This window comes from Miscanthus floridulus, chromosome 8, assembly GCF_019320115.1.
Source record: "Miscanthus floridulus cultivar M001 chromosome 8, ASM1932011v1, whole genome shotgun sequence".
Taxonomy (NCBI): Eukaryota; Viridiplantae; Streptophyta; class Magnoliopsida; order Poales; family Poaceae; genus Miscanthus; species Miscanthus floridulus.
In genome coordinates this window covers 6,673,641-6,695,096 of record NC_089587.1, presented here as the reverse complement: position 1 = coordinate 6,695,096, position 21,456 = coordinate 6,673,641, and the positions used below count along the sequence as shown (strand labels likewise).

At 42.0% G+C, this 21,456-nt stretch overlaps 1 pseudogene; it reads left to right on the top strand.

Moving 5' to 3' along the window:
- Positions 1–430: 430 nt before the first annotated feature.
- LOC136468493 (uncharacterized) lies at positions 431–3,897 on the top strand (annotated as a pseudogene).
- Positions 3,898–21,456: the final 17,559 nt, after the last annotated feature.

The window sequence follows — 21,456 nt, the reverse complement described above, 5'->3', positions numbered from 1 at the left end:
CACCGCCGCCCCCGCCCCGCCCTTGCCCTACGCCAGGTGACCTGGTCGGTCCCTTCGCGCCCGGTCTTCGTCGTCACTTCGCCGGCGACGAGCACCCACCAGGTATGCGCACCTTATCTTTCCTTCCTGCTGTGTGAAACCGAGCACCCGAACCCTAACTTAAGCAATTTTGCTATTTATACCCGGATCTGGATGTATAATACCTACTAACTTCGATTTTTTTGTGCAAATTATTGGGTGTACGTGTGCACACCCATGTCCTTGGTCCGCCCTGTCTCCTGGTGATTCTTGTGAAGCATATTCCTCCAAGTTTGAAGGACCACTCGATGTAATGTAAACCGGGGTTCACAACTGTTCTGTGAATTTAGGCTCCTGAAAAAGCAGACGAGCTTGGAGAAACGATGATCTAGGGTTCACTGCACATTTTGGAATGGATTACTACAACATCCTCAAGGTGAATCGCAATGCGACCTTGGAGGACCTCAAGAAGTCGTATCGGCGGCTTGCGAGGACGTGGCATCCTGACAAGAATCCGACTGGAGGGGTGGAGGCTGAGGCAAAGTTCAAGCAGATAACCGAGGCCTATGAGGCAAGTGAATTTAGCAGACGAACTTTCCTTCCAATGTGATGTATTTAGGAAGAGCACATGATCCCAGTTTTGGAAGAAAAAGATAGCTGTTAACCTTTGGTTTAATTTGGTTGGTAATATGCTGATACCAATACACGGTCACGTGGAAAGTTTTTAGTTGTTATAGATAAGTGAAGTTATGTTTCCTCTAAATGTATCCTCAAATTGTCTTAACTTCCTGTTTACCATTTTCAGTGTGCATCTAGGATATACAAAGTGCAACGTATAGGTTCATGTGTTTATTTAATTCACAAAGCGATAGTATTTATCATCTGTCTGAATTGATTACTTCAAAGTATTAGGAAAAAGGATACAATTTTATAATACAAGCTGCTGGTGATGCTTTATGCTAAAAGAAACATGTTGTGATTCTGTTGTTGTACTTATAAGTTTCAAAAGTAGTCATACTGTCCCACCATCTTGGAAGTATTATTCCTTACTTGTAATTAATTTGATTTGCATTGGTTTGAAATGGTGAAGTTATGACTTCTTTGTTACCATAAGATAACTTCTGTGAGTTAAAAATGTTCTCTCATGGTCTGCATCTACCTTCAGCATTTACTATGGTGATGTAATAATGTAACATAACATGAGTACAGTTACTGCATATTGTTTAAAACTTTAAATGCAATAGCAAGACGAGAGCAAAATCACAATGTTTTCCTTCTCTTCTAATCGTCACTTTCACATGGACTTGCACCCATTGTATTTATTTTACTTCCTGCCTGTAGTGTTGAAAAATCATTGCATACAATCTTCTAGGACTCCGAAATGCAAAAGTTCAGTTCAAGAGCTGTGTTACTTATTTGCTCTTTGCTGACCAACTCTAGATGATTAGTGCAGGTACTAAGCGATCCAGAGAAGCTTGCAATTTATGACCAATATGGTGAGGAAGGCTTAAAGGGGATGCCTCCACCTGGTTCCCAGAGCCGGTCCTCCACAACTGCTGGCCCAAGTGGTCCAAGTAATTTCTGGTACAATCCTAGTGACCCGGATGATTTCTTTGCTGAGTTCATGGCAAGCAACAGGACTTACTCCTTTGACCAAGACCGGACACGATTCCAACCAAGATCACAATGGACTTCAGCAAGGAACAGTAGAAGTGAAGCTCCTTCTGGTTCACGGAAAGAGAGTGGTTCCAGTACAAGCCATCTAGAAAAGCCACCACCTGTGGAAAAAACATTACTTTGTACCCTTGAAGAGTTGTACAATGGAACATAAAGGAAAATGAAGATCACTAGGAATGTTGCAAAGCCAGATGGGTATGTTGTACTACTTTCCTCATATTTCTATGATATCTTTGTAGTCATAAGTTGTTCCTCAATGTTATGATTTTTCCTTTTTGGTGGACAAGAGTTTGGGTCAATAACACATTTAGATAATTTGGAAATTCAAGCCCACACAGACATGACTTCTGCGACAATCAAGATATGCTTTGGCTTTGCTAATATATATTTTGTAATTATCTTCTGTTTGCATCACATGTTATGAGTCCATTATTGCTCTGTTCGTTTGGCTGATAAGCCATGACTGAAAGTACTGTTGGCTAATTTGTTGTGAGAGAAAAATATTGTTCGTTGGCTGAAAAAAGTACGGCTTATAAGCCAAGCGAACAGGGCGTATATATTTTGTTTAACTTTTCTTTCCCAGTTTTTTTGGGAGGGGTGGGGGGTGGCGGTGGCAAGATGTATGTTTTGATTTTAGTAAAACATGAAGGCTGAATGCATATACAATGGTGCTTGAGTTGAAAATCTGTCACCAGGACTTATTTTTGTTTGCGTATCTAACCATGTTTTACAGGAACTTGCAAACATGCAACAGTGTCACATTTGGCTCTTTGACTGCAAAGCAGTCATAATGCATACTATTTTTTTACCTCCTCTTAGCACTCCAGAATGAAATTCTAGAAAGTTAATTTGAGCATTTGACTGCAAGGGCAGGCTAATGTCTGCATGAACTCTTATTAAGTTAACACTGTTGAGCCTGCTGACTGGTAAATAAAAAACTTAACCAGGGGGAGAGACTGTCCCCCAGATTTTGTTCTTAGAGGGGTGTTTGGATCCAGGGGCTATCGGACGTTCGAATGCTAACTAGGAGGACTAAACATGAGCTAATTATAAAACTAATTACTCAGGAGTAGACTAATTAGCGAGACGAATCTATTAAGCCTAATTAATCCATGATTAGCACATGTTTATTGTAGCACCACATTGTCGAATCATGACCTAATTAGGCATAATAAATTCGTCTCGCAAATTAGCCTCCATCTGTGTAATTAGTTTTATAATTAGTCTATGTTTAATATTTCAAATTAGTGTTCAAACATCCGATGTGACAGGGACTAGGTGGAATCAAACACCCCTTTATTAAGTTTGTGCCAGCCTTTGAACCTGGACTGGTGACAGGGCTTCATCGATCTCCTGATTTCAGCGGTCTAACCAGTGTTATTCAGGAGAAGTGGGCCTGCAGTGGTTTGATTGCTTGACATGAAAACAGTTTTTGAATGAGGAATATCATCAATCATGCCATTTTGACATCTTCCTTGGTAAGTCCTAGTTCTATACTTCTTGTTTCATGACAAAGTCCTGCGTGCCAACTTTCCTTTTTGGGAGAAAATTCTTAAGCAATGTGAAGGGATAGCTAATTAGTTATGGATCCTAAGTCCTTACTGTTACTTTTGAAACAAATATCTATCACAAAGTTATTTCCTTTTATTTTTTGTCAAGTTCATGGCAGCATGATTAGCTTAGTATGTTGAATCAGTTTGCTTTTGCATTTACTGAGATAGAAATTATGCTGATTCTCTGACTCATCCGGATCTCATCTTATGCAGAAGAGTAGAAGTTGAAACTTGAAACAGAGGTCTTGGCAGTTGAAGTGTTACCTGGCTGGAAAAAGGGCACCAAGATTACATTCCCCAACAAAGGCAATAAGCTCTGCATGGCCAGTTAGCACAAGACCTGACCTTTGTCCTCGATTCAAAGCCCCACTATGTGTACAATCTTGAAGGAAACAACCTTCTTGTAAAGCAGGAGATCCCTCTGGTAGATGCCCTCGCTGGGGCAGAGATAAACCTCAGAACCCTCGATGGACGGAATCTGCCGGTGAGGGTGGAGGAAGTTGTGCGCCCTGGGTACGAAGTTGTGCTGGAGAACGAAGGGTGGCCAATCAGGAAGGAACCTGGGAAGAAGGGAAAGCTGGTAATCAAGTTCGATGTGACCTTCCCGATGAGGTTATCGTCGTCGCAGCGGGCAGCCAGCGAATCATGAGCGGCTAACCGGGGAAGAGAAAGAGAAGAGAAAGAGAAAGAGAAGAGAAGGGGCATTGCATTCTTACATTAAGAAGAAACAGTGACTATATTGGCCCAATAATATTGCCGGTTCATAAACCCGGGATCTTTCGAGTACCGGCTTCCACGGCAAGGCTCGGTCCAAGCAGCCAGCACACAACTCATGGGCTGGCCCAAGGATCTAAAACAACAGGCCGAAAGAACGGTCCAGTCACCGACCGAAAGGTCTGGCCGAAGGGGAACAGCGCCCGCTCATCGACTACTTCGGCCCATCTTTTCGACCGGAGTGCTCGCCTCGGACTCTAGCCGCCTCCGGACGGCCTCTCTGATCGGAAGGCCCAGCCCAAAACACTACTTCCAACTCCGACCCTATGTCTCCGACTCGGGTTCGCAGGAACCCTGCTCACCGCTCTTCTCCGACCGGCGCACTCAGAGCCGACTGGATCCATCCGACTGGGGACGCTCGCTCGGTAGGAACCAGGAGACGTGCGGAGAAGAGCAAGGCAAGGCTCACGAGTCAAAATCACTGTACTAGGGACAATACCCTGCACGGAACAGTACTCTGCAGCCACCCTGACATAAACAGTATTGTAGGCGCCGACATCTCCCTCTACAGTATTGTAGGCGCTGCTAAAATTTTCATACGGTAAGCCCCCCCCCCCCCCCCACGTGCCTCTGGCCATCGATAGCGTTATGGGCGCCGGGATTTAACGTACCAGGTGAACGTGGTGAGACTCCTCACATCCCTCGCATGTCTCTAGGCATCAAACAGTATTTGCAGGTACCGACGTCTACCATCCCTGAAGAAGGCAGCACGATCTCCCACGTGCATCTGACATTCTACAGTGACATCAACAGTGTTGTAGGCGCCTAACATTATCTTGTACCCACCGACATGGACAACAAGGCTCGGTAGGCGTGGTCAACAAGGCTCGGTAGCATACGTATCATCACCCTCTCACTTGTAAAGCCATCCCCTTTATCTATAAAAGGGGATGTGCCCCCTCCAAAAAAAAGAGCCCTTCTAGAAGATAACCAACATCGATCGAGTTCATCAGCTCACAACCACAGAACCGCCGGGTTCGTACCCCAAGCACACGCTTGAACACTTAGCTCATAGCGTAGCTCCTGTCGCTCTTGGCCCTTCCGACCGGAGCCGACCTGTACCTCTTGTACACCCATATCTTTCTCCTTCTCGTTTGTAACCCCACTGCAAACTTCGAGCACCTGGGCTCAGGAATAAAGTCACTGACCGACCTAAACTGGACGTAGGGCACATTGCCTGAACCAGTATAAACTATGTGTCATTGAGTGCTAGGCCACCTCCGATCACAACGTACGGCAAAACTACAAATATTTACTAGTTGGTCACATTCTACACCGACAAATATAGATAGATAACTCAAGTCAATCAGATAGGCATTTCCATGGTTGATCGAATATGACCTAGTTGCTAATCCTATACCTATTTGCTCTGGTTAATCGAATATGACCTAGTTTTCCTTTTCTTTTTTCTTTATTTTCTCATGTGAATCAGTAGAAAAGGTGAATGATTTTGAGGATATTGTAAGCTGATTTTCCATCTCTGAGTTTGTCTAGAGCATGGGATGATTTTCTTCATTGAAAAAAATGTAGCATTCTCGGGGAATGAAAGGAATGATAGAAAAGACAAGAAAGGAACCTTTAAGCCAATCTTCATCTGCATCTTTCTTGTGTCATGTATCAGTTGTGTAGGATTCATATGTTTTTTTGGCAAATGAAATTCCCATGTTCATCCTGTCTCCACACTCCAATGAAATTTCTAAAAAAAATCGATGTGCGGGATCTGCGGGGCAAGACACACCCGGGTATTTTGCTTAAGAATAAGACCCACCTTCTCGAGAAAACCTTTGTACTTATAGACATGTCCTTTGGCAAGGGACAAACAAGGTGCAGTGTCTATACATGTATTCCAAACACACCTTAACTGCAGATGTCCTAGTGACAAACATGATAATGTATGAATGTACTTCCTCCTTCTCAAGCTTTTTGAGGAATTAAATTATTTTTTTAGTTTAACTAAATTTATAAAAAATATTACCATTTGTTTAATATTTTAATTATGAAAAAGGTATTTTACTACTAATCTCATACTCCATCAGTTCCAAATTATAAGTCATTCTAGTTTTTCTAGATCGGCAGTGCTAGCGCATGGACGTCCGAACGGACGCCCACGCCTGAATCCACGTACCACCAAACCTGATGCGGCGTCTACGCCCTACCCTCGACCCCACGCAGCATTCGCGCCCCTGCCCGACCCCTCGTCATCCTTGTCAACCTCTTCCCTTTCCACACGGTATATTTCTTGTGTCATGACCTCACCTAGTACTTGGTTAGGGGTAGTCTCCTTCAATCCTCCTCTTATGATAAGCAATCTCAACATCTCAAATCTTGGAGGTAAGCACATCAAGAACCGATAAGAGCATCATCATTCTTGATCTTCTCTCCCAATGCCTTCAAATCATTGACAATTACTTGCAATCGATAAACATCTCCGGAATGCTCTCATCTTCCTTCATCTTGAAGCTTGTCAACTTGTCCTTGAGAATATACAACTTGGCACTCTTCACCTCCGGTGTGCCCTCATATGTTTCCTCCAATCTCTTCCACGCCTTATTAGCTCTCTCACAATCTTTGATTTGCTCAAACATCTTGGAATCAATGGCATTGTATATGGTGTTGAGAGCCATTATATTGCATTGCTTGTTGGTCTTGTCTTGGTTGGCGAGATTGTCGGGATCAATGATAGCATAGTCATTTTCGGTCACATCCCATACTTGATCATTGATTGAACCAAGATACATCGTCATCTTTCTCTTCCAATAATCATAGCATGTACCATCAAAGAACGATGGTTTGCCCCCACATGGTTGAACACAACTTGAGCCATAATTTGACATCGAGGTTGTTAAGCCTTCAATTAAATGGTGACCACGGCTCTGATACCACTTGAAAGGTCCTAATATGGCTAGAGGGGGGTGAATAGCCTATTTAAAAATCTACAAATCACCGGGAGAATACCAAAGGGTAAGAGACAACCAATTTTTCTCCCGAGGTTCACGTGCTTGCCGGCACGCTAGTTCCCGTTGTGTCGACCAACACTTGGTGGTTCGGCGGCTAAGAGGTGTTGCATGAACCTCGTCCACACAATTGAACACGACAAGAACCTACCCACAAGTGAGGTAACTCAATGACATGAGCAATCCACTAGAGTTACATTTCAGCGCTCCACTGGGCAAGGCACAAGACCCCTTACAATCACCACGATCGGAGCCAGAGACAATGACCTACCTTCGCTTGACGATCCTCGCTGCTTCAAGTCGTCTAGGTGGCAGCAACCACCAAGAGAAACAAGTGAATCCCACAGCAAAACACGAATACCAAGTGCCTTTAGATGCAATTATTCAAGCAATGCACTTGGATTCTCGCCCAATCTCACAAAGATGATGAATCAATGATGGAGATGAGTGAGAGGGCCTTGGCTAAGCTCACAAGGTTGCTATATCAATATAAATTGCCAAGAGAGTGAGCTTGAGCCTATCATGGGGCTTAAATAGAAGCCCCCATGAAATAGAGCCGTTGGCTCCTCAGTCCACTGAAAAATGGGTGAAAGGTCCTAATATGGCTAGAGGGGGGGTGAATAGCCTATTTAAAAATCTACAAATTAACTAGAGCAATTTGATTAGTATAATAAATAGTGAAATGCAAACTTGCTCTAGCTCTACAAGGGTTGCAAGCCACCTATCCAACAATTCTAGTTGCAATGATTACTAGGCACACAACTTGCAAAGTTACTACTCACTAAGAGCTCTCAATCTTGCTACTCTAAAGAGCTCCACTAGATGAACTTAAAATAACAAAGCAAGCTATCAATTCTAATTACACTAAAGAGCTTGCCACAACTAGTTTGCAAGAATATAAATGAGTGAGTAGGGTGATTATACCGCCGTGTAGAGGAGTGAACCAATCACAAGATAAATACTAAATCAATCACCGGGAGAATACCAAAGGGCAAGAGACAACCATTTTTACTCCCGAGGTTCACGTGCTTGTCGGCACGCTAGTCCCCGTTGTGTCGACCAACACTTGGTGGTTCGGCGACTAAGAGGTGTTGCACGAATCTCGTCCACACAATTAGACACCGCAAGAACCTATCCACAAGCGAGGTAACTCAATAACATGAGCAATCCACTAGAGTTACCTTTAGCTCTCCACCGGGGAAGGCACAAGACCCCTCACAATCACCACGATCAGAGCCAGAGACAATCATCAACCTCCACTCAACGATCCTCGCTGCTCCAAGCTGTCTAGGTGGCGGCAACCGCCAAGAGTAACAGTGAATCCCACAACGAAACACAAATATCAAGTACCTCTAGATGCAATCACTCAAGCAATGCACTTGGATTCTCTCCCAATCTCACAATGATGATGGATCAATGATGGAGATGAGTGGGAGGGCTTTGGCTAAGCTCACAAGGCTATTATGTCAATGCAAATGGCTAAGAGAGTGAGCTTGAACCGGCCATGGGGCTTAAATAGAAGCCCCCACGAAATAGAGCCATTATAGCCCCTCACTGGGCACAACACGGGGTGACCGGACGCACCGGTCGAATTGACCGAACGCTGGCCCTCAGCGTTCGGTCACATGATACACGCCACATGTCCCCTGCTTCAAATACGGTTCGTTAGATTTCAATGGCCATCTATTGATCGGACGCAGCACACAAACTGACCGGACGCTCAGCCTCTAGCGTCCGGTCGTTTCCAGTAAGGTTCTAGAAATGAATTTCTTTGACCGGACGTGTCCGGTCATGCTTGACCGGACCCTGCCAGCGTCTGGTTTCTCAGTGGCTTTCTTCTACGCTACCCGACAACATGACTAGACGCTGGACCTCAACGTCCGGTCAGTCCAAGACCCAGCATCCGGTCGATGACCGATGCTGGCGTCTATGCTGCCACACTTGACCGGATGCACCGGTCCCTCTAAGACCAGCGTCCGGTCACTCAGTGACCAGCAAGACTAACTCCTTTTCACCTCTAACTTCTTCACCCTTGCTCAAATGTGTCAACCACCAAGTGTATCACCTTGTGCACATGTGTTAGCATATTTTCACAAACATTTTCAAGGGTGTTAGCATTCCACTAGATCCTAAATGCATATGCAATGAGTTAGAGCATCTAGTGGCACTTTGATAACCGCATTCTGATACGAGTTTCACCCCTCTTAATAGTACGGCTATCAAACCAAAATGTGATCACACTCTCTAGGTGTCTTGATCACTAAAACAAAATAGCTCCTATAAGTTTTACCTTTGCCATGAGCTTTTTGTTTTTCTCTTTCTTCTTTTCAAGTCCAAGCACTTGATCATCACCATGGCATCATCATCATCATGTTATGATCTTCATTTGCTTCACTACTTGGAGTGTGCTACCTATCTCATGATCACTTGATAAACTAGATTAGCACTTAGGGTTTCATCAATTAACCAAAACCAAACTAGAGCTTTCAATCTCCCCCTTTTTGGTAATTGATGATAACCCTTACACAAAGATATGAATTGAAATTTAATTAAATCCATGTTGCTTGCCCAAGCATATTTATCATGTGTAAAAGAATATGGACAAGTTTTATGAACTCCAAATGGTAGCAATTGTTCCCCCTACATATGTGCTAAGAGTTTGGATTGTAGCTTGCACATATGCTTAGATAGGAAATATAGGAGATAATTTCTACCGTATGATGCTAAGGTATAAGAGATGGACCTTTGAAGTGTGATACCAATCGGAGTGCACCAATATATCATCCTTAGCACCATTAGTAACTAGACATATACAAAAACTAGAATACCTCATGAGATCAACATTACAAGCAAGGGTCTACTTTTCATATGATGAACATAAGTCTAGTTACTTTAGCCTATGCATACTAGTTTTTCATTTCAACATTCAAACCTACAACTAGCATACACCACACAAGCATGGATATTGAAATTAAGAACTTGTTACCATGCAAGCAAATATATGAAATGCACATTCAAATGCAACATACAAGTTTATGAGCTTTCTCCCTCTACTTGTGTGCATTTTTTGATTGATCCCCTTATAATGTCATTTCATTTGTTTGCTCCTCCTATCTTACTATCTTTATAAATTTCTCTCCCCCTTTGTCAATAATTAGTACAAAAGGTGAGCTCAAATTATAGATAGGTTGAGGTGAAACCATGTGAAATGAAGATTTTCCCAATTTGGTTCAATCTAGATCTCTTGCAAAAGATATTTAACTTGGTTTGATCCAAGGACAAGCTTCTTCACACCTCTAAATAAGGGTTATCTTATACCATGTTAAGTTAAACACTTATAGCTTATTTTCTAGATCAAACACTAGGTTTACAAGCCCACAAACATGTCATATGCTACCACTAGACCATTTCAAACATACAAGCAATAGTGGTACCATACAAGCATCAAACTCATTTGATTTTCATGAATAAGCCTAGGACATGATAGGAATGACTAGATGCACTAAGCAAGTCCTTAGCAATGAATGGATGACATGTCAATCAATTTTACCTTGCTTTGCTCGAAGGAGAGGCATGTCATATAATGGGGGTGCATCAACACATATTTGAGAAGTCAAGTATGTTCAATTTATTCCTTAGCTTGCAAAACATCTTTTCATCAAGTGGCTTGGTGAAGATATCGGCAAGTTGATCTTCGGTGCCCACATTCTCAATGCAAATGTCCCCTTTTTATTAGTGATCTCTTATGAAATGATGGCGGACATCAATATGTTTTGTTCTTGAATGTTGAACCGGGTTGTTGGTGAGATTTATGGTACTTTCATTGTCACATAGCAATGACACTTGCTTGAACTTGATTCCAAAATCACTCAAAGTAGCCTTCATCCAAAGTAATTGAGCACAACAACTACCGGCCGAAATGTACTCCGATTCAGTGGTTGAAAGTGCTACACTATCTTGCTTCTTTGATGACTAAGACACAAGTGATCTTCCCAATAGTTGACATGTGCCTGATGTGCTCTTTCTCTCAACTTTGCATCCTGCATAATCGGAGTCCGAATATCTAATCAACTCAAATCTTGCTCCTTTGGGATACCATAATCCAACATGTTGTATATGCTTCAAGTACCTCAATATTCTCTTAGTTGCCTTCAAATGACTTTCTCTTGGTGAGGCTTGAAATCTAGCACACATGCATACACTAAACATCACATCCGGCCTTGATGCGGTCACATAGAGTAGACTTCCAATCATGGACTGATACATCTTTTGATCCACCATGTTGCTACTAGCATCACTATCCAAGCTTCCACTTGTCCCCATTGGTGTGCTAATAGCTTTAGCATCATCCATTCCAAACTTCTTGAGCATGTCCTTGATATACTTGCCTTGACTCACAAATATATCGTACTTCATTTGCTTGATTTGAAGACCAAGGAAGTAGCTAAGCTCACCAATTATGGACATTTCAAACTCATTAGTCATCATTTTGCCAAAGTCCTCACAAAATTCTTGATTTGTTGACCTAAAAATAACATCATCAACATAGATTTGCATCATAAACAAGTCATTTCCAAGCTTCTTGGTGAAGAGAGTGGTGTCAACCTTTCCCATCTTGAATCCCTTAGAGAGTAGGAAGTCCCTCAATCTCTCATACCATGCTCTAGGTGCTTGCTTCAATCCATACAAAGCCTTTCTCAACTTGTACATATGATTGGGTTTATTTTCATCCTCAAAACTAGGAGGTTGCTCAGCATACACAAGCTCATTGATGTACCCATTTAGAAATGCACTTTTCACATCCATTTGGTACAACTTGATGTTGTTGGCACAAGCATAGGCTAGCAAGATCCTAATTGCTTCCAATCTTGCAACCAGAGCATATGTTTCTCCAAAGTCAAGACCTTCAACTTGAGTGTAACCTTGAGCCACTAATCTTGCTTTGTTCCTTATTACTATCCCATCTTGATCTTGCTTGTTCTGAAAGACCCACTTAGTTCCAATCATATTGTGATCCATAGGCCTCTCAACTAACTCCCATACTTGGTTTCTTGTAAAGTTGTTTAGCTCTTCATGCATAGCATTGACCCAATCAACATCCTTCAAAGCTTTATCTATCTTCTTAGATTCAATGGATGACACAAATGAGAAATGCTCATAAAATGAAGCCAATCTTGATCTAGTTTGCACACCTCTTGAAATATCACCAATAATAGTGTCCAAAGGATGATCTTTTGCAACATTGGTTGGTTGAAGCACTTGCATTTGATTGCTTGCATTTGATAGATCACTTGGTTGAGATAATGAACTAGCCACTTGTTGTTGATCTTGCGCTTTGTCATCACTAGTACTCGCTTGAACTTGATCATGAGAACCACTAGCTTGCACATTTGAGTTAGAGAGCACTTGATTCCTGTCATCTTCAACATCAATCACCTCTCTAGGCCTTATATCACCAATGCCCATGTTCTTCATTGCATTGATCAATTGAGTGCCTCTTATATCATCTAGATTCTTATCTTCCTTTTGGGAACCATTTGTTTCATCAAACTCCACATCATGAACTTCCTCAAGAGTGCCACTAGCCAAATTCCAAACTCTATATGCCTTGCTAGTAGTGGAGTAACCAAGCAAGAAGCCTTCATCACATTTCTTTTCAAACTTGCTCAATCTAGTGCATTTCTTAAATATGTAGCATTTACAACCAAAAACTCGAAAGTATGCTATGTTGGGCTTTCTTCTATTCAAAAGCTCATAAGGTGTCTTCTCCATCATGGGATGAAAAATAGAGTCGGTTGCTATAGTAGCAAGCCATGTTGATTGCTTTGGCCCAAAATGAATGACTCACATTATACTCACTCAACATTGATCTTGCTATATCAATCAAAGTTCTATTCTTCCTTTCAACTAAGTCATTTGATTGAGGAGTATACTTGGTCGAGAATTGATGTCTAATTCTAAATTCATCACACAACTCATCAATTCTTGTGTTCTTGAACTCACTTCCATTGTCACTTCTTACTTTCTTAATGGTTGTTTCAAACTCATTATGAATGCCCTTGACAAAGGATTTGAAAGTTGCAAACACATCACTCTTGTCAATAAGAAAGAACACCCATGTGTATCTAGTGAAATCATCCATAATTATAAATTCATATTTGTTTCCACCAATGTTAGTGTATGTGGTTGGTCCAAACAAGTCCATGTGCATCAACTCAAATGCCTTAGATGTACTCATCATGCTCTTCTTAGGATGTGTGTTACCAACTTGCTTTCTGGCTTGACATGCACCACATAGCTTATCTTTTTCAAATGTGACATCTTTCAAGCCTCTAACTAAATCATGTTTGATCAACTTGTTCAATTGTTTCATTCCAACATGACCAAGCCTTCTATACCATAACCAACCTATGCTAGACTTAGTGATCAAACATGTTGATAATTGAACATCTCTAGCATTGAAATCAATTAAGTATAGATTCTCATATCTAAAACATTTGAATATCAAGTTAGAGCCATCTATACTTATGATCTCTACAACATCCACACCAAATATGCACTTGAAACCAAGATCACATAATTGAGCTACCAACAATAGGTTGAAGTTCAAGCTCTCTACTAGTAGCACATTAGAAATGCTCAAGTCATTGGATATTGCAATCTTACCAAGCCCTTTGACCTTGCCTTTGCCATTATCACCAAATGTGATACTATCAATCACATTGCTTTTGTTCTCATTGATTGAATTGAATATTCTTGGATCACCGGTCATATGTTGTGTGCACCCACTATCAAGCACACAATGCCTTCCTCCGACTTTATAATTGACCTACAAAAGAAGATCAATTCTTTTTAGGTACCCAAACTTGCTTGGGTCCTTATAGGTTAGTTATCAAGGTCTTTGGTACTCAAATAGCCTTCTTCTTTGGGCCCATAATTGGTGTACCAATGAACTTAGCCTTCACACCATTGGCACCCTTATAAAGCATGTAACAAGAATCAAATTTAATTGAGGATACATTAGGTAGCTTGTTCTTGTTAATCTTGCAATATTGCTATATATGCCCAACTTGCTTGCATCTATTGCAAAACCGACCATTGCCCTTCATAAAGCTAACTTTGGGAGTGACAAAGGCCACCTTGTCTTTCTTGGGGGTATAGCCTAATCCCTCTTTGTTGAGAGAAAATCTTTGACTACCCAAGCACTTTAGCAAGTGAGCATCTCCACCATATGCATTGCCTAAAGCACGAATGAGCTCATTCACCTCCTTCATGAGGGTCTCATTTTCCACCATTAGTGAGGCATCACAAGAGAGACTATCACTCAAAGGTGAAGTAGAAGTGGTAGTGTTACAAGAAGAGTTAGTGGGAGCAACTACAATGGGCTTATAAAAAGACTCATCAATAAGATCACAAGTTAATCCCACATCACATAATACGATCACTTCCTCCTTCTTGGATTCCTCCACTTTGACTTGGTCAATGAGAGAGGAGTGAACCTTTTCAAGCTTAGAGTGAGCTTTGCCAAGCTTCTCATGGGCTTTCATTAGCCTCTCATGAGTAGTATTGAGCTCATCAAAGGATTGCTCAAGAAATTTTACTTTCTTGCATAATTCTTTGCACTCCTTTCTCTTCATCTCATTGCAAGCGTGCACTTGCTCATACATATCCAAGAGTTCCTCCTTGGTGTACTCATCATCATCGTCATCATTATCATTATTCCTACAAGCATCACTTTCACATTCATCATCACCACTCTCATCATATTTTACCTTGGTAGGCTTTACCATGAGGCATGTCGATGGAGTGTCGAAGATGGAGGGCTTGTTATTGATGGCGATGCTTACTAGTGCTCTCTTGATAGATTTCTTGTCATCATCACTAGAGCTATCACTATCCAAAGAGCCATCACTATCCCATGTGACTACATAGCCTCCACATTTCTTCTTCTTTTAAAATGTCATCCTCTTCTCCTTCTTTTCCTTCTTTTCTTTCTTATCTTTCTTGAGCTTCTTCTTCTCATCTTCATCATTGTCACTACTGTAGGGACAATTTGCTACAACGTAATTAGGGCTCTTGCAATTGTAGCATCTTCTTACATACTCTCTGCTCTTGGTGTGATCTCTTCTTTTTCTTGCACCATAGCCCTTCTTCTTCATGAATTTTTGCATCTTGCGGACAAAGAGGGCCATAGCTTTATCATCAATATCACTAAGATCATCATCATCGCTTGATTCTTTCTTGGACTTTCCCTTGTCCTTGGATGATGATGAGCTAGCCTTGAATGCTATACTTTTCTTCTTCTTATCTTCTTCCTTCTTGTCATCCCCCTCCCTTTTCACATGGTATGTCTCTTGGGTCATGACATCACCTAGTACTTGGTTGGGGGTAATCTCCTTCAATCCTCCTCTTATGATGAGCAATCTCAACATCTCAAATCTTGGAGGTAGGCACATCAAGAACTGATGAGAGACATCATCATCCTTGATCTTCTCTCCCAATGCCTTCAAATCATTAACAATCACTTGCAATCGATGGAACATCTCTGGAATGCTCTCATCTTCCTTTATCTTGAAGCTTGTTAATTTATCCTTAAGGATATACAACTTGGCACTCTTCACCGCTGGTGTGCCCTCATATGTTTCTTTCAATCTTTTCCACACCTCATTTGCTCTTTCACAATACTTGATTTGCTCAAACACCTTAGAATCAATGGCATTGTATATGGTGTTGAGAGCCATTATATTGCATTGCTTGTTGATCCTATCTTGGTTGGTGGGATCATCGGGATCGATGATAGCATAGTCATTCTAGGGCACTTCCCATACTTGATCATTGATTGAACCAAGATACATCCTCATCTTTCTCTTCCAATAATCATAGCATATACCATCAAAGAACGGTGGTTTGCCCCCCACATGGTTGAACACAACTTGAGCCATAATTTGACACCGAGGTTGTTAAGCCTTCAATCAAATGGTGACCATGGCTCTGATACCACTTGAAAGGTCCTAATATGGCTAGAGAGGGGGTGAATAGCCTATTTAAAAATCTATAAATCAACTAGAGCAATTTGATTAGTATAACAAATAGCAAAATGCAAACTTGCTCTAGCTCTACAAGGGCTGCAAGCCACCTATCCAACAATTCTAGTTACTATGATTATTAGGCACACAACTTGCAAAGTTACTACTCACTAAGAGCTCTCAATCTTGCTACTCTAAAGAGCTTCACTAGATGAACTTAAAATAACAAAGCAAGCTCTCAATTCTAATTACACTAAAGAGCTTGCCACAACTAGTTTGCAAGAATATAAATGAGTGAGTAGGGTGATTATACCACCATGTAGAGGAGTGAACCAATCACAAGATAAATACTAAATCAATCACCGAGAGAATACCAAAGGGCAAGAGACAACCATTTTTTCTCCCGAGGTTCACGTGCTTGCCGGCACGCTAGTCCCCATTGTGTCGACCAACACTTGGTGGTTCGACGGCTAAGAGGTGTTGCATGAACCTCATCCACACAATTAGACACCGCAAGAACCTACCCACAAGTGAGGTAACTCAATAACACGAGCAATCCACTAGAGTTACCTTTTGGCTCTCCACCGGGGAAGGCACAAGACCCCTCACAATCACCACGATCGGAGCCAAAGACAATCACCAACCTCCACTCAACGATCCTCGCTGCTCCAAGCCATCTAGGTGGCAGCAACCACCAAGAGTAACGAGTGAATCCCATAGCGAAACACGAATACCAAGTGCCTCTAGATGCAATCACTCAAGCAATGCACTTGGATTCTCTCCCAATCTCACAATAATGATGGATCAATGATGGAGATGAGTGGGAGGGCTTTGACTAAGCTCACAAGGGTGCTATGTCAATGCAAATGGCCAAGAGAGTGAGCTTGAACCGACCATGGAGCTTAAATAGAAGCCCACATGAAATAGAGCCGTTGTATCCCTTCACTGGACACAACACAAGATGACCGGACGTACCGGTCGGATTGACCAGACGCTGGCCCTCAGCATCCGGTCATGTGATACATGCCATGTGTCCCCTGCTTCAAATATTGTTCGTCAAATTTCAACGGTCATCTATTGACCAGACGCAGCGCATAAATTGACTGGACGCTCAGCCTCCAGCATCCGGTCGTTTCTAGTAAGGTTCTAGAAACGAATTTCTTCGACCGGACGCGTCCGATCATGCTTGACCGGACCCTGCTAGCGTCTGGTCTCTCAGTGACTTTCTTCTGCGTTGCCCAACAATAGGACTGGATGCTGGACCTCAGTGTCCGGTCAGTCCAAGACCCAGCATCCGATCGATGACCAATGATGGTGTCTACGCTGCCACACTTGACCGGATGCTCCAATCCCTCTGAGACCAACGTCCAGTCACTCAGTGACCAGCAAGACTAACTCATTTTCACCTCTAACTTCTTCACCCTTGCTCAAATGTGCCAACCACCAAGTGTATCACCTTGTGTACATATGTTAGCATATTTTCACATACATTTTCAAAGGTGTTAGCATTCCACTAGATCCTAAATGCATATGCAATGAGTTAGAGCATATAGTGGCACTTTGATAACTGCATTCTGATACAAGTCTCACCCCTCTTAATAGTATGGCTATTAAACCTAAATATGATCACACTCTCTAAGTATCTTGATCACTAAAACAAAATAGCTCCTATAAGTTTTACCTTTGATTTGAGCTTTTTATTTTTCTCTTTCTTCTTTCTAAGTCCAAGCACTTGATCATCACCATAACATCATCATCATCATGTTATGATCTTCATTTGCTTCACTACTTAAAGTGTGCTAACTATCTCATGATCACTTGATAAACTAGGTTAGCACTTAGGGGTTCATCAATTAACCAAAACCAAACTAGAGCTTTCAACGGGGCGACCGGACGCGCCGGTCAGATTGACCGAACGTTGGGCCCTAGCGTCCAGTCGCGCGATGCACGCCACATGGCCCCTGCTTCAAATGTTGATCGTCCGATCTCAATGGTCAATAGTACATTTAAGTTGTGACCGGACGCACTGCTTTGAAGTGACCAGACGTAGGACCTCAGTGTTCGGTCGTTTCCAGTAAGCATCTAGAGATAATTTTTCACAATCGGACGCGTCCGATCACCCTTGACCGGACTTACCTAGCATCCGGCCAGTCACCTTCTTCACTGTGTGCTGCTGAAAGGTCCTAATGGCTAGAGGGGGGTGAATAGCCTAATAAAATTTCTACAACAACACTTAACAAAATAGTTAGACAATTATGAGGCGAAGCAAGTGTTGCACTAGCCTACTCAAAATGCAAGCCGCCTACCACAATTCTAGTTTAGATAGTGTCAATTCACACAAGAGCTATGACACTACCTTATGATAGTGTGCTCTCAAAGGCTAACTAAAGAGTCACACCAACCAACCAAGCAAGCTCTCACAACTAGCTACACTAAAGAGCTTGTCAACTAGTTTGCGGTAAAGTAAAGAGAGTGATCAAGATAGTTATACCGCTGTATCGAGGAGTGAACTAATCAATCACAAGGATGAATAACAATGAAGACCAATCACCTCGGAGTCAAAGGATGAACACAATGATTTTTACAGAGGTTCACTTGCTTACCGGCAAGCTACTCCTCGTTGTGGCGATTCACTCACTTGGAGGTTCACGCGCTAATTGGCTTCACACGCCAAACCCTCAATAGGGTGCCACACAACCAACACAAGATGAGGATCACACAAGCCACGAGCAATCCACTAGAGTACCTTTTGACTCTCCACCGGGGAAAGGTCAAGAACCCCTCACAATCACCACGATCGGAGCCGGAGTAACAAGCGAAATCCGTAGCGAAACACGAACACCAAGTGCCTCTAGATGCAAACACTCAATAAATGCACTTGGATTCACTCTCAATCTCACTATGATGATGAATCAATGATGGAGATGAGTGGGAGGGCTTTAGCCAAGCTCACAAGGTTGCTATGTCAATGAAAATGGCTAAAGATAGTGAGCTATAGCCGGCCATGGGGCTTAAATAGAAGCCCCCATGGAATAGAGCTGTTATACCCCATCACTAGGCAAAACGCGCTCTGATCGGACGCTCCGGTCATACTGACCGGACCCTGGACTCAGCGTTCGGTCCACTGATCTTTGCCACGTGGCACTTTGAGTTAAAACAGGACCGTCAGATCTCAACGGCTAAGTGCCGACCGGACGCTCTGGTATTACTGACCGGACCCTGGAGCCTCAGCGTCCGGTCGAGTACAGTAAGGGTCCAAATCCATTTTTCCTCGACCGAACGCGTCCGGTCCACCTCAACCGGACATGGCCCAGCGTCCGGTGGTATACCCTAGCTACTGTACCGTCAGGTCAGCGTGACCGGACGCAAGCAGTCAGCGTCCGGTGCATTCAGATCCAGCGTCCGGTCACTTGACCGACGCTGGCATCTCCTCTGTCTTCTTCACCCTTGCTCAAGTGTGCTAACCACCAAGTGTATCACCTTGTGCATATGTGTTAGCATATTTTCACAAACATTTTCAAGGGTGTTATCACTCCACTAGATCCTAAATGCATATGCAATAAGTTAGAGCATCTAGTGGCACTTTGATAATGGTATTCCGATACGAGTTTCACCCCTCTTAATATTACGGCTATCTAACCTAAATATGATCACACTCTCTAAGTGTCTTGATCATCAAAACAAAATAGCTCCTACAAGTTATACCTTTGCCTTGAGCTTTTTGTTTTTCTCTTTCTTCTTTTCAAGTTTAAGCCCTTGATCATCGCCATGCCATCACCATTGTCATGTTATGATCTTCATTAGCTTCTCCACTTGAAGTGTACTACCTATCTCATGATCACTTGATAAACTAGGTTAGCACTTAGGGTTTCATCAATTCACCAAAACCAAACTAAAGCTTTCAATCTCCCCCTTTTTGGTAATTGATGACAACCCTTATACAAAGATATGAAATAAAATTCAATTGAATCCAAGTTGCTTGCCTAAGCATATTTACCCTGTGTAAAAGGATATGGACAAGTTTCATGAACCCCAAGTGGTAGCAATTGCTCCCCCTATATATGTGCTAAGAGTTTGGATTGTAGCTTGCACATATGCTTAGATAGGAAATATAGGAGTCAATGTCTACCACGTGATGCTAAGGTATAAAAGATGGACCTTTGAAGCATGATACCAATCGAAGTGCACCAATATATCGTCCTTAGCACCATGGTTAGCTCAATACCACTTAGAAATATTTGGAAGTGAAATCACTAGATATCCTATACATGCTAGTTTGCATTTCATCATTCAAACCTACAACTAGCATACATTACACAAGCATGGACATTTTAAATTTAGAACTTATGCCATGCAAGCAAACATATGAAATGCACATTCAAATGCACCATACAAGTTCATGAGCTTGCTTCCCCTACTTGTGTGCTCAAAATTTTAGTTGACCCCTTTCCTTTATCATATCTCTCCCCCTATATCATATATCAATATATCATATCTCTCTCCCTATGTCATATATCAAGATATCTTTATGTCTCTCTCCCCCTTTGTCATTAATGATCACAAAGGTTCTAAATATAGATAGTATTACTAGTAGGGTTGAGATTATCAATGTCAATCAATAGGGTGAGGATCATTTTCCCAAATTTGGTCCAATCTAGATCATTTGCCAAAGATATTTAACTCGGTTTGATCCAAGGATAAGCTTCTTCACACCTCCAAATAAGGGTTATCTTGTACCATATTGAGTTAAATACTTAGAGCTCATTTTCTAGATCAAACACTAGGTTTATAAGCCCATAAACATGTCATATGCCATCACTAGATCAAGTCAAGCATAGAAGCAATAGTGATACCATATAGACATCAAAATTATTTGATTTTCATGAATGAGCCTAAAATAGAACCACTTGAAAGGTCCTAATAAGATTGAAAATATGACTAGATGCACTAAACATGTCCTTAGCAAGGATGTATGCCATGCCAATCAACTTTTACCTTGGATTGCTCGAAGGAGAGGCATGTCATATGAGTGGGGGTGCATCAACACATATTTGAGAAATCTAATATGTTCAACTTATTCCTTAGCTTGCAAAACCTTTTCTCATCCAATGGCTTGGTGAATATATCGGTAAGTTGATCTTCGGTGCCTATACTCTCAATGCAAATGTCCCCTTTTTGTTAGTGATCTCTTATGAAATGGTGGTGGACATCAATGTGCTTTATTCTTGCATGTTGAACCGGATTGTTGGTTAGCTTGATTGCACTCTCATTGTCACATAGCAATGGCACTTTCTTGAACTTGATTCCAAAGTCACTCAAGGTGGCCTTCATCCAAAGTACTTGCGCACAACAACTATCGGCGGATATGTATTCGGCTTCGGCGGTTGATAATGCAACACTATTTTGCTTCTTTGATGACCATAAAACAAGTGATCTTCCCAACAATTGACATGT